The sequence below is a fragment of the Xenopus laevis genome, chromosome 2S (assembly GCF_017654675.1).
Source record: "Xenopus laevis strain J_2021 chromosome 2S, Xenopus_laevis_v10.1, whole genome shotgun sequence".
Lineage (NCBI taxonomy): Eukaryota > Metazoa > Chordata > Amphibia > Anura > Pipidae > Xenopus > Xenopus laevis.
The window spans coordinates 163,554,728-163,568,383 of record NC_054374.1 but is presented as its reverse complement, the minus strand read 5'-3'; positions in this window follow the sequence as shown (position 1 = coordinate 163,568,383).

The following is a 13,656-nucleotide window of genomic DNA, read 5'->3' as shown; positions in this document are numbered from 1 at the left end:
TTATAGGAATGAATCTGTGTCGGATATGCAGCCCACCAGGGAATTAGAAATTTGGAAGATCGGACAGGGAAACTCATTTATTTGGGGTTTAATAGAACAGTTTGTTGCTCATAAAGCAAAAATGTGCTGCGTGTTTTTTCCATTGGACTCTGTGTTTATAAATAGGATTTTATTGGCCCTTTATGAGAATCAAGAAGGAACAATTCCAGTGGGCAGGGGAGTGCGGATACTGGTAATGGGCCCTAATATGAGGGATACCCCAAATTCATGACAGGAGTGAAGGGCTGCCCCCCCAGAGCTATAGACAACTAGCTCCCAATCTGTCATTACAATAAGGGGCAGATGTATTAAGGGTCGAATATTGAGGAATAATTGTTCGATTGAACGATTCGAAGGATTTTAATCCATCGATCGAAGGATTATCCTTCGATCAGAAAAAACTTGGAAATCCTATGGGGACCTTCCCCATAGGCTAACATTGACTTCGGTAGCTTTTAGGTGGCGAACTAGGGGGTCGAAGTTTTTTCTTAAAGAGACAGTACTTCGACTATCGAATGGTCGAATAGAGGAACGATTTTTAGTTCGAATTGTTCGATTCGAAGGCCGTAGTCGAAGGTCGAAGTAGCCAATTCGATGGTCGAAGTAGCCAAAAAAAACATTTGAAAATCAAACTATTTTTCCTCTATTCCTTCACTCGAACTTAGTGAATGGGCCCCTAAATGTTCACCTACACCTCAATATTGTATAATAATCAGTATAAGAGACGGGGCATTTCCCCTGCTGCTCTTTAGACTTTGCCTAATCTGCCGTCAGAATAAAGGGGAACTCCTGGTTTATTTCCTCTGTCTCCATTTTTCTTTATGGTAAATAACTGCAGTGCTGCGTTGCTTTATGGCAGAGATCCTAGACCTATACGTGTATTTACTGGCTCGGTTAGCAATTTATCTGAAAGACTCCTTAACATTTACAGCAGTATAAAGCTGATAGGACACGGGCTGCTATTGCTGAAATCACCTCCTCCCATTGACTTGAATGGGAAATGTCTGATAATCCCAGTACTGGCACTTTTCTGCCCATGAACACTTGGGCCAAGAGCCCGGCCTCACTTATTGTTTATTGACACATCTTTTACTTAGCACAATAAGGGGCGGATTTATCAAAGGTCGAGGTGAATTTTCGAATGAAAACAATTCGAATTTCGAGCTATTTTTTGTGTACTTCGACTAGGGAATAGACTAGGGAAAATGTACTGTCTCTTTAAAAATTCAACTTTGACAATTTGCCATCTAAAACCTGTCGAATTGCTGTTTTAGCCTATGGGGGACCTCCTAGAACCTATTTGGAGTCAGTTGGTGGACTTTGAAAAATCAAAGTTTTTTTTAGGGAAAAACTTTGAATCAAATTCGATCGAATGCGATATTCTTTTGATTCGTACAATTCGAATTTGGCCAAATACGGCCCTACTCGATCAAAAACTGACCTATTCAACCAAAAAAAAACTTCGACTTAATTTCGGTTGGTCTTTGTGAATTAGAATTTCGATGTTTTTTTCAATTCGAAATTCGACCCTTGATAAATATGCCCCTAAATGTACATGAACATTAAAAATAAAGGGATTAAGTTGTACCTCTCTATAAAATGATAGACCAGTTGTTTTATAACATACTAAAAGTTAATTTAAAGGTAAACTTCCCCTTTAATACCTCCTTGAACCCAAACTGCGGTTACATAGTAGTTGAGGTTACAGAATAAACACACGTCCATAAAGTTGAATCTTAAAGGGATTCTGTCATGATTTCTATGGTGTAGTTTTTATTTCTAAATAACAGTTTACACTGCAAATAATTCACTGTACAATATAAAATTTAATTCCTGAACCAGCAAGTGTATTTAGTTGTAATATTGGTGTGTAGGTGCATCTCAGGTCATTTTGCCTGGTCATGTGATTTCAGAAAGAGCCAGCACTTTAGGATGGAACTGCTTTCTGGCAGGCTGTTGTTTCTCCTACTCAATGTAACTGAAGGTGTCTCAGTGGGACCTGGATTTTACTATTGAGTGCTGTTCTTAGATCTACCAGGCAGCTGTTATCTTGTGTTAGGGATCTGTTATCTGGTTACCTTCCCATTGTTCTGTTGTTAGGCTGCTGGGGGGGGGTGATATCACTCCAACTTGCAGTACAGCAGTAAAGAGTGACTGAAGTTTATCAGAGCACAAGTCACATGACTGGGGGCAGCTGGGAAATTGACAATAAGTCTAGCCCCATGTCAGATTTCAAAATTGAATATAAAAAAATCTGTTTGCTCTTTTCAGAAACAGATTTCAGTGCAGAATTCTACGGGAGCAACACTATTAACTGATGCATTTTGAAAAAAACATGTTTTTCCATGACAGTATCCCTTTAAGGATATGAATCCAGATATGGGGGGTAGCTGACCCGGGGGCACTGGATACATTGCCCCAAAGAGTGATGGGAGTTGTATTCCCTGCAGGCTGCACATCCCTTTTATTTCAAGACCCAGGAGGAATAAATCTGCCTTCAATTACTTTGATACTAATGCAAAGCAATGTGATTATTGTAACAAGTAATAACATCCATCTGTCATTGAAGGGATATTTCATTTCACAGTTATTGTTCTACATAAGGTTCAGCTCTTCAGCTGCAACCAAACTACATCTCCCAGCATCCTCTGCCAGCCACCTGTGGAAGGGACCAGTAAAGCCCCTCTGGTTTCCATGGTAACCCCACATTCCTAGGGTTGTGCCGGAGTCGCGTGAGGCCGGCTGTGCTTATTATCACACTCACTACATGTGTAAGTCATTGCTTTGCTGTAATTGCTGTGATGTGGCTTCCCCATTAATGACAATGTAAGTGCTTTGGTTTCAGGGCTGCGTTTCACTCCTCGTTAACTGGGAAATTAGAGGCATTTATCTGCACTCTGTGTCCCGCGGCCAAGGGAGGATTTAATGTGAGTCCAAATGTATCACTTGCAGCTCGTAGGGTTATGGAAGTGAAGGTCCTATAACTCCCTGCATGTTCCCAGGGATTCCCTGCTCCCCAGGTATTTGCATCATAACAAGTACAGAAAATGCCACTATACTGAGGCCAAGATAAGCCCATATGATAAACTCACTGGGGCTCATTTATCAACACTGGGCAAATTTGCCCATGGGCAGTTACCTATAGCAACCAGTCAGTGATTAGCTTTTTAAAGCCAGCTGCAAGTAGAACAATGAATGCAGCAATTTGATTGGTTGCCATGGGTTACTGCCCATGGGCAAATTTGCCCAGTGTTGATAAATAACCCCCACTGTGTTGGGAATAGGATCTCCCAATCAATACATTTGTCCTACTGTCTAATCCCCTCCCCCCCATAAAGATACAGTGGTCCCCCAATTATGGTCCTACTGGGTTGATCATGGGCTAGTGGCCTCTGGGTTTTAACCCGGAAATTCGTCTCCGATTGTGCAGAGACTGCAATTGCGCTGAATGCACTGGTGATGTTGCCTCCATTTGACGCACTCCAACGCTGTGTAGCCATGGGGGCAGCCATTCAAGCACAGTATACAGTAGATAACAGATAAGTACTACTATAGTTTGTATAAACAAGCTGCTGTGTAGCCATGGGGGCAGCTATTCAAGCACAGGATACACAGTAGATAACAGATAATTACTACTATAGTTTGTATAAACAAGCTGCTGTGTAGCCATGGGGGCAGCCATTCAAGCACAGGATACACAGTAGATAACAGATAAGTACTACTATAGTTTATATAAACAAACTGCTGTGAAGCCATGGGGGCAGCCATTCAAGCACAGGATACACAGTAGATAACAGATAAGCTCTGTAGTATACAATGGGATTCTTCAGCACTTATCTGTTATCTACTGTGTATCCTGTGCTTGAATGGCTGCCCCAATGGCTACACAGCAGCTTGTTTATATAAACTATAGTAGTACTTATCTGTTATCTACTGTGTATCCTGTGCTTGAATGGCTGCCCCCATGGCTACACAGCAGCTTGTTTATATAAACTATAGTAGTACTTATCTGTTATCTACTGTGTATCCTGTGCTTGAATGGCTGCCCCCATGGCTACACAGCAGCTTGTTTATATAAACTATAGTAGTACTTATCTGTTATCTACTGTGTATCCTGTGCTTGAATGGCTGCCCCCATGGCTACACAGCAGCTTGTTTATATAAACTATAGTAGAGTTTCTGAAGCTCTCTTATATCTTTTTAAGCACTTTCTGGTTGGTGTGCATGTAGCTGAGGACATTATTGAGAGCTGCCTCCATTTGAATTTGAGTTCAGCACAAAACCTTTTTTCTTTTATAAGAAGGTGAAAATTGAAAACAAAAACTTTAATATTAGAAAGAAGGTCACAAATAAATAATAGAGAGCACATCAATGCTATCTCCATCTGACCTGCTTAATAGTTATTGTTCTCATTTTCATCATGATATGAATCGGGAAGCAGATGCAATAAGATAAGCAGCCAACTTGCTCTGAAGGGACCAGATGAGCAGCTTTATTCTACCAGACTTAGGATCAGTGTCAGAGTCGGACTGGAAAACTCCCGGGGGGCCCAGGTGTCAGTGGCCCCTATTGATGCTAAACATTTAGCCTATTTCATGGTCATTCCCTATTTCTATGAGAATAAAGAGGCTAAATAGATGGAATAATAGATTATAGTATGTAAAGAAAAGAGACTAGGAGAATAGAGGTTAAGTGAGTAGAGGAAGAATAATAATATTACTGAGAGTGGCCCCTGGTCTAAGGCTTTTTGGTGGGCCCCTGGTGTCCCAGTCTGACACTGATCAGTGAAGTAAGTAGAGCGCACTGGGCCCCTACAAAAACTGTTCAGAGGAGCCCAACACACTGAGAGCCCCTACCTCCCATTCCCCACCCCACATCTTCCCACCCCCCACCCCGCATATACCCACTCCCCACCCTGCATCCACCCACTCCCCACCCTGCATCCACCCACCCCCAATCCACCCACTCTCCACCCCGCATATACCCACTCCCCGCATCCACCCACTTCCCACCCCCATCCACCCACTCTCCACCCCGCATATACCCACTCCCCGCATCCACCCACTTCCCACCCCCATCCACCTACTCCCCCCCCCACCCACCCATACAGGCAGGTTTAGTTGCTACAAGTCGAGCCACAAGACTGTACCTTGCAGGTGAACACTGCTTAGTAAGTATGGGCCACAGTTATTCACACTCATATGTTTACGCAACAGTGTTTTCCTCTATCAACTTCAATAAACAATTGAGACATTTCTGTGTCAGATTATGTTTTTTGGCTCTTGACACAGCCCTTTGGATATGTAGGAAATCTGCATTTTGTTAATATTTAGTGATTTGGCCTTAGTTTTATGTCTCTGCAGAGCTCACATCTGTTGTGCATTACTTTTATTTACCCTTATAGGTGATATGAGCCCTGATCAATGGATTTCTGTTAATATGGACCCCAAAGGGCCACAATACTGTCCTGCTGAACTGTGCACAGTACAGGAGATATCTATGGTATCTAAATTTACATTTTCTTAAACTTTACATGTGCAGGTAATGCCTTTTCTTAAAGCACCGCTTTATACCTGAAGAATTGTTAGTACAGGGGAATACCTATGCTGCCATAGTTTTATGGGATCTCTCTGTACAGACTATGAGCAAACTTAGGACTGTTCCTGCTGAATTGTGCTTAGTACAGGGAATACCTATGCTGCCATAGTTTTATGGGATCTCTCTGTACAGACTATGAGCAAACTTAGGGACTGTTCCTGCTGAATTGTGCTTAGTACAGGGAATACCTATGCTGCCATAGTTTTATGGGATCTCTCTGTACAGACTATGAGCAAACTTAGGGGACTGTTCCTGCTGAATTGTGCTTAGTACAGGGGAATACCTATGCTGCCATAGTTTTATGGATCTCTCTGTACAGACTATGAACAAACTTAGGGGGCTGTTCCTGCTGAATTGTGCTTAGTACAGGGAATACCTATGCTGCCATAGTTTTATGGGATCTCTCTGTACAGACTATGAGCAAACTTAGGGGACTGTTCCTGCTGAATTGTGCTTAGTACAGGGGAATACCTATGCTGCCATAGTTTTATGGGATCTCTCTGTACAGACTATGAACAAACTTAGGGGGCTGTTCCTGCTGAATTGTGCTTAGTACAGGGAATACCTATGCTGCCATAGTTTTATGGGATCTCTCTGTACAGACTATGAGCAAACTTAGGGGACTGTTCCTGCTGAATTGTGCTTAGTACAGAGGAATACCTATGCTGCCATAGTTTTATGGTATCTCTCTGTACAGACTATGAGCAAACTTAGGGGACTGTTCCTGCTGAATTGTGCTTAGTACAGGGAATACCTATGCTGCCATAGTTTTATGGGATCTCTCTGTACAGACTATGAGCAAACTTACGACGTAGTTTCTGGCGAATTTAGGAGTTATTGAAGACAACAGACTGTGCAACTCTAGGCAGTGTCAGTAAGTGGCTTATAAAGCTAATATCATTCTCTCTTGTACTAAAAAGGGTATAACATGATGGATGAAAACATGGTTTTTCCTCTTTATCAATCTCTTTATCGATATCGACCTAGAGTACTGAGTAAAATTTGGGCATCAGTACATAGGAAGGATATAAATGAAATGTTCCAGTTAAAAGGAATGGAACAATGAAGTTACAAAAGTTGGGTTTGTTTGTTGTGGAGAAGAGGTGCTTGAGAGGGTACATGATATCTCAATAAAATACATTAGATAAAAATAGCGGGGTTCCTTTTTTCACATAGAAGAAAACAAAAAAAATAGGCCACCCGTTTTGACAAGAGAAATGGGTCTTCAATGTGAGGGCAGCGAGGCTATGGAAAGCCCTGATGTGATGGTAAATTCCCTTAATGCCTACGTATCCATTTTTATGGGAATGTATCAGTTTGAAATTAAAAACTTAGCTGTCACTAATTTAATGTTTAAAGCAGAGAGAATTCAAGCTTAAGATGGCCATAGACTCCAAGATATTTAGTGGCATATTGGGGAAAGATCCGCTCGTATGGCGATGTCGCCAAACGAGCGGATCTTTCCCCGATATGCCACTAAACTGCGTGGCTATATCGGGGGTAATTCGAACGTTCGGCCGTACAGCCAAACGATCGAATTACGATGCGCCAAGCGGCTCCGACGGGTCGGTCGGGTAAAAATCCAACCTTCCCGATCGATATTGTGGCCAGATAGGCTGGGGCAATGGTTATATTTGTCCTCCAGTCTATTGAGTCCTTGCCCCGTCCCCTGCATCAATCCTAAAGGAAACACCAGTGGCCATCTTAGTATGGGGCAGAGGAGCCAACAGCTTATGGCCAATGCATTTCCACATGACAGGGGTCCTGGGGCTTCATGAGAGGAACAATGTGTGAGAGATAATATAGAATACAATACAAAAAAATTATATTATATAAATATATAGATCAGGGTATTGATTTGAGGATACCAGTATTGGTTGAGTTCCAAATCTGACCCAATATCTGGCTGAAAACTGGTCAAGTTAGAAATTTTGCCCCCGGTCTGTGGGGCTATAGTTACATTACTGGCACAGACTCGTGCAACCGCAGTTGTGGGCACAAGAATCGCTACGTGATTCCTACATGAAGGTTCATGGAAGAAAAGAAAGAAAAGGTCTAGGCATTTTCTGCACTAAATCCGTGAGCTTGTGCCAAGAATGTTACCAGTAAATAAGTAAGGAATCTGTATATATTGGTGCACGCCCAGTTCAGCATTTATGTGCCAAGCCAAGAAGAAATTAATTTGTTCACTCCATGATTAAAGGCAACATGGCATGAGTGCGCCAGCTCTGACATCGAACTGATTTGTTTTCTTCCCTTTCAGATCAGTGGGGCAAGATGGAGACAGTAGGGTAATATGGAGACAGTAGGGCAAGATGAAGACAGTAGGGTAATATGGAGACAATAGGGCAAGATGAAGACAGTACGGCAAGATGGAGACAGTAGGGCAGGATGGAGACAGTGGGGCAAGATGGAAACAGTGGGGCAAGATGGAGACAGTGGGGCAAGATGGAGACAGTGGGGCAAGATGGAGACAGTACGGCAAGATGGAAACAGTAGGGCAAGATGGAGACAGTAGGGCAAGATGGAGACAGTAGGGCAAGATGAAGACAGTAGGGCAAGATGAAGACAGTGGGGCAAGATGGAGACAGTGGGGCAAGATGGAAACAGTGGGGCAAGATGGAGACAGTGGGGCAAGATGGAGACAGTAGGATAAAATGGAGACAGTAGGATAAGATGGGGAGCAACATGTTGCCCATGAGCCACTGGTTGGGGATCACTGCAGTAAGGCAATGACAAGCATCACTAAAGGTGGCCTTGGGACCTGGGGCTTACCCTACCCACCACCTTATATGGAAGCCATTGAGGAGGTTCTACATATGAGAATATAAACTATAGATTTCTCTGCCTGACATGATTCAGCAAATATCAGATTCCCTACAGATCACCTGGCTTTTGAATCGAGGCACCTAACTAATCATTCATGTGTTCAGCCTCCTGCAGAGACAGCTTAAAGCCAAAGGCACATTCCCAGCTCTCCTGTTCACTAATTGACTGTCACTTTTGTTTGTGACATTTGAGTGATAAGTGTAAAACAATACAGAATAGACTGTTCTAAACCTGCAAAGAGAAAATAGAAATCTATAAAGATAATCATGAACGCAATGTTGTAAGGGTTAAAGATATTAGAAATCCCCAAATAGTGTATTTTGTTAACCATATAAAAGGGGGCTATATACAGGGAACTCTGAGTATCACTCATGTATTATAAGGGATAATGTACCCCCTACTGTAAATGATAAGGATATTAGAAGTCACTGAGAGGTTGTTCTGTGACCATATAAAGGCACAAGGCTGCAGGCTGAGTTATACAGGGAACTCTGAGTATCACTCATGTATTATAAGGGATAATGTACCCCCTACTGTAAATGATAAGGATATTAGAAGTCACTGAGGAGTTGTTCTGTGACCATATAAAGGCACAAGGCTGCAGGCTGAGTTATACAGGGAACTCTGAGTATCACTCATGTATTATAAGGGATAATGTACCCCCTACTGTAAATGATAAGGATATTAGAAGTCACTGAGGGGTTGTTCTGTGACCATATAAAGGCACAAGGCTGCCGGCTGAGTTATACAGGGAACTCTGAGTATCACTCATGTATTATAAGGGATAATGTACCCCCTACTGTAAATGATAAGGATATTAGAAGTCACTGAGAGGTTGTTCTGTGACCATATAAAGACACAAGGCTGCAGGCTGAGTTATACAGGGAACTCTGAGTATCACTCATGTATTATAAGGGATAATGTACCCCCTACTGTAAATGATAAGGATATTAGAAGTCACTGAGGGGTTGTTCTGTGACCATATAAAGGCACAAGGCTGCAGGCTGAATATCACTCGTGTGTTATCAAGTATAATGTACCCCCTAATATAAATGATAAAATATTAAATATCATGACCATGTGAAGGTAAATAACAGTCCAAGCGTTTCTGCTACTCACACAAGGGTACTAAAGGAGTTCAGTTCTGTGGCTGCCAAACCACTTTACTTAATCTTTTTTGATGACTGACCTGGTGCTAAAAGTTTGCTAGTGATACCATTTGTCAACCTAGTTATCAGCCTAATAAATAAAGCCCTGTTAGTTTATTCCCTTTTCAAGGGACCATTAAGGGTTACGATATATGGATTACATTTCAAAACACAATAATATGACTTTGTGCTTCAAGTGCAGAAGAACTTAGTAGACAGATGTAGTTGGTAGACACATTGCAAGAGTATATTTGCTATCTGCTGGGTATCCTGTGCCCTTTCTTGTTTTTCAGATTGAATGGCCACCCCCATGGCTACACAGCAGCTTGTTTATATAAACTATAGTAGTACTTATCTGTTATCTACTGTGTATCCTGTGCTTGAATGGCTGCCCCCACGGCTACACAGCAGCTTGTTTATATAAACTATAGTAGTACTTATCTGTTATCTACTGTGTATCCTGTGCTTGAATGGCTGCCCCCATGGCTACACAGCAGCTTGTTTATATAAACTATAGTAGTACTTATCTGTTATCTACTGTGTATCCTGTGCTTGAATGGCTGCCCCCATAGCTACACAGCAGCTTGTTTATATAAACTATAGTAGTACTTATCTGTTATCTACTGTGTATCCTGTGCTTGAATGGCTGCCCCCATGGCTACACAGCAGCTTGTTTATATAAACTATAGTAGTACTTATCTGTTATCTACTGTGTATCCTGTGCTTGAATGGCTGCCCCCATAGCTACATAGCAGCTTGTTTATATAAACTATAGTAGTACTTATCTGTTATCTACTGTGTATCCTGTGCTTAATGTTTTGCATTAAAAGATCATTGACTTAAAGAATGACAACATCTTTGCTGTAGCCCTATTAAAGGGGTGGTTATTCTTGATTATGTATTTTTTTTATAGTTTATTGAATTATTTGCCTTCTTCTTCTTCTGACTCTTTGCAGCTTTCAAATAGAGGGTCACTGACCCCGTCTTAAAAAGCAATCTTCTGTAAGGCTACAAATGTATTGTTATTGTCACTTTTTATTCCTCATCTTTCTATTCAGGCCTCTCCTATTCATATTCCAGTCTCTTATTCAAATTAGGGACGCACCATGCTGAAACCATAAAAGTTAAGGAAGGGTGGTATTGGGTCGGCGACCTCTGGCAGCATTTGGGCCAGAAACACCCCTCTGGTTCCTGGACAAGTTCCCAGTATCTTTATTGTTTTTTTTTCTTGTTGCCCTTGGCTTCAGTTCATTTAATCAATTGTATTAACTTCATTAACTCTTTTTTTTATTTCTTTATCCTAATTCAGTGCAATAAAAATGAAAAATGGTTTTGCACACAAGGGCTTTGCTTTTTGTTTTTTTCATCCCACTTAATGAATAACTGAAGGCACTAAAAATAATCAGGCAGTTTTACAAGTCCTTGTATTGGTGGAGGATGGAAGGAGATGTTTTTTTCAGCCTTTTACTGTAACCAATGCATTGTGTTTCCCTGCCCAGTGCCAGGCAATTGTAATGGTGTTGTTTCATTATGCTCTAAACACAGGCAATAACTTTTTTCCATTAAAGGATAAATAAACCTTTAAAATAAATACATGTAAAATTGATGAGGGGACTTTTCTAAGCACTTTCGAAATGTACATTCATTATTTATTTATTTTTTATTCCAAGATATTAAAGGTAAACTGTCATGGGAAAAAAATTTTTTCCAAAATGAATCAGTTAATAGTGCTGCTCCAGCAGAATTCTGCACTGAAATCCATTTCTCAAAAGAGCAAACAGATTTTTTTATATTCAATTTTGAAATCTGACATGGGGCTCGACATATTGTCAATTTCCCAGCTGCCCCAAGTCATGTGACTTGTGCTCTGATAAACTTCAATCACTCTTTACTGCTGTACTGCAAGTTGGAGTGATATCACCCCCCTCCCTTTCCCCCCCAGCAGCCAAACAAAAGAACAATGGGAAGGTAACCAGATAGCAGCTCCCTAACACAAGATAACAGCTGCCTGGTAGATCTAAGAACAACACTCAATAGTAAAAACCCATGTCCCACTGAGACATATTCAGTTACATTGAGAAGGAAAACAGCAGCCTGCCAGAAAGCATTTCTCTCCTAAAGTGCAGGCACAAGTCACATGACTTGAGGGCACCTGGGAAATTGACAAAATGTCTAGCCCCATGTCAGATTTCAAAAATTAATCAGTTTGCTCTTTTGAAAAACAGACTTCAGTGCCGAATTCTGCTGGAGCAGCACTATTTACTGATGTGTTTTGAAAAAAACATGTTTTACTATGACAGTATCCCTTAAAGAAGCAAATCATCAAGCACTATGGTGCAGTATTTAAATCAGGGTCTGACTGGCACACCAGGGGCCCACCCAAAAACCTTAGGCCAGGGGCCCACCATCAAACCTTAAACCAGGGGCCACTCTCAGTACTAATATTCTTTATCTTCATCAACCTCTATTCTGCTATTCTATAGTTTGTTTTCTTTACATACTATAGTCTATTATTCCATCTATTAAGCCTCTTTGTTCTCACAGAAATAGGGAAAGGCCATGAAATAGGCCAAAAATTTTGCAGCATGAGGGGCCAACTAACACATTGGCCCACCGGGAGTTTTCCTGGTATCCCGGTGGGCCAGTCCGACACTGGTTTAAATACTTACCAAACTAGATTGTAAACTACACCAAACAGGAGAAACCTCTGACTGTTATACTAATTTCAAAACAAGAAAGCAAAGTATAAAAAAAATGCTCAAAATGGTACAGGACCAGAACTAATCAAAACTATTGCCTACAGCAGACTGGCTTCTTCATGGCCATGCAATGCAGATTACATTTCTTTTTCTGTTTCATTTATAGAGTTTACATTTAATGGGATATTCTAGATACCTTATTTAAAGCCAGACAGGTATTGGATCCTTATACTGGATAAAAGCAAAGAGATTGCATATGTGCCAGAGATTCTAGGAATGAAGTAGGTAGAAATGCAAGCAATGCAGAAGCCCAGTTGTGTACAGGTATGGGATCTGTTATCCGGAAACCCGTTATCCAGAAAGCTCTGAATTATGGAAAGGCTGTCTCCCATAGACTCCATTTTATCCAAATAACACACATTTTGAAAAATTATTTCCTTTTCTCTGTAATATTAAAATAGCTTGTACTTGATCCCAACTAAGATATAATTAATCAGTATTGGAAGCAAAACCAGCCTATTGGCTTTATTTAAGTAAACCTTTAAAATAAGTAAATGTAAAATTGATGAGGGGGCTATTCTAAGCACTTTTGCGATGTACATTCATAGTTTATTTTGTTTTTATTCCAAGATATTAAGGGATACATGTACTGTTAATATGAATGAATTTTGTTACAACAGCGCCACCTGCTGGTCAGTTTCCCACCAGTCTGACCAGCAAGTAGTCAAGGAAGTTGTCAGGAGAAAGAGGCTGATGTTCTTCTGCTTAGGAAAGATGTGAGAAAGGTTTCTAATTTTATTCCTAAGCAGAAGAACATCAGCCTCTTTCTTTCTCCTGACAACTTCCTTGACTACTTGCTGGTCAGACTGTGACTGCGAAACGCATTCAAGTCAATGGGCGTCCGAATAATTTTGATGTGCAACAATGTTTCAGCGTGCCACTATTCTGACGTGCACCCAAATTTTTTGGAGGCAAATTTTCACGGCAGTTACACAAATTTATTCGCTGGTGGGGAAACACAGAAATTCACCACAAATGTGAGCCTGCCGAATTTATTTGCCCATCACTATTACTTATATCTTAGTTGGGATCAAGTAAAAGGTACTGGTTTATTATTACACAGAAAAGGGAAATAAATGTTAGAAATTTGGATTATTTGGATAAAATGGAGCCTATGGGAGACAGCCTTCCTGTAATGCGGACCTTTCTGGATAATAGGTTTCTGGATAATGGACCCCATGCCTGTATAGTTTTGTGGGTTCTACAATGCAGTTGTAAATGCCCATGAATGTAAATGCCCATCTGTTTTTCAAAAGAGAAAACAGATTTTTTTTTTGTTATAT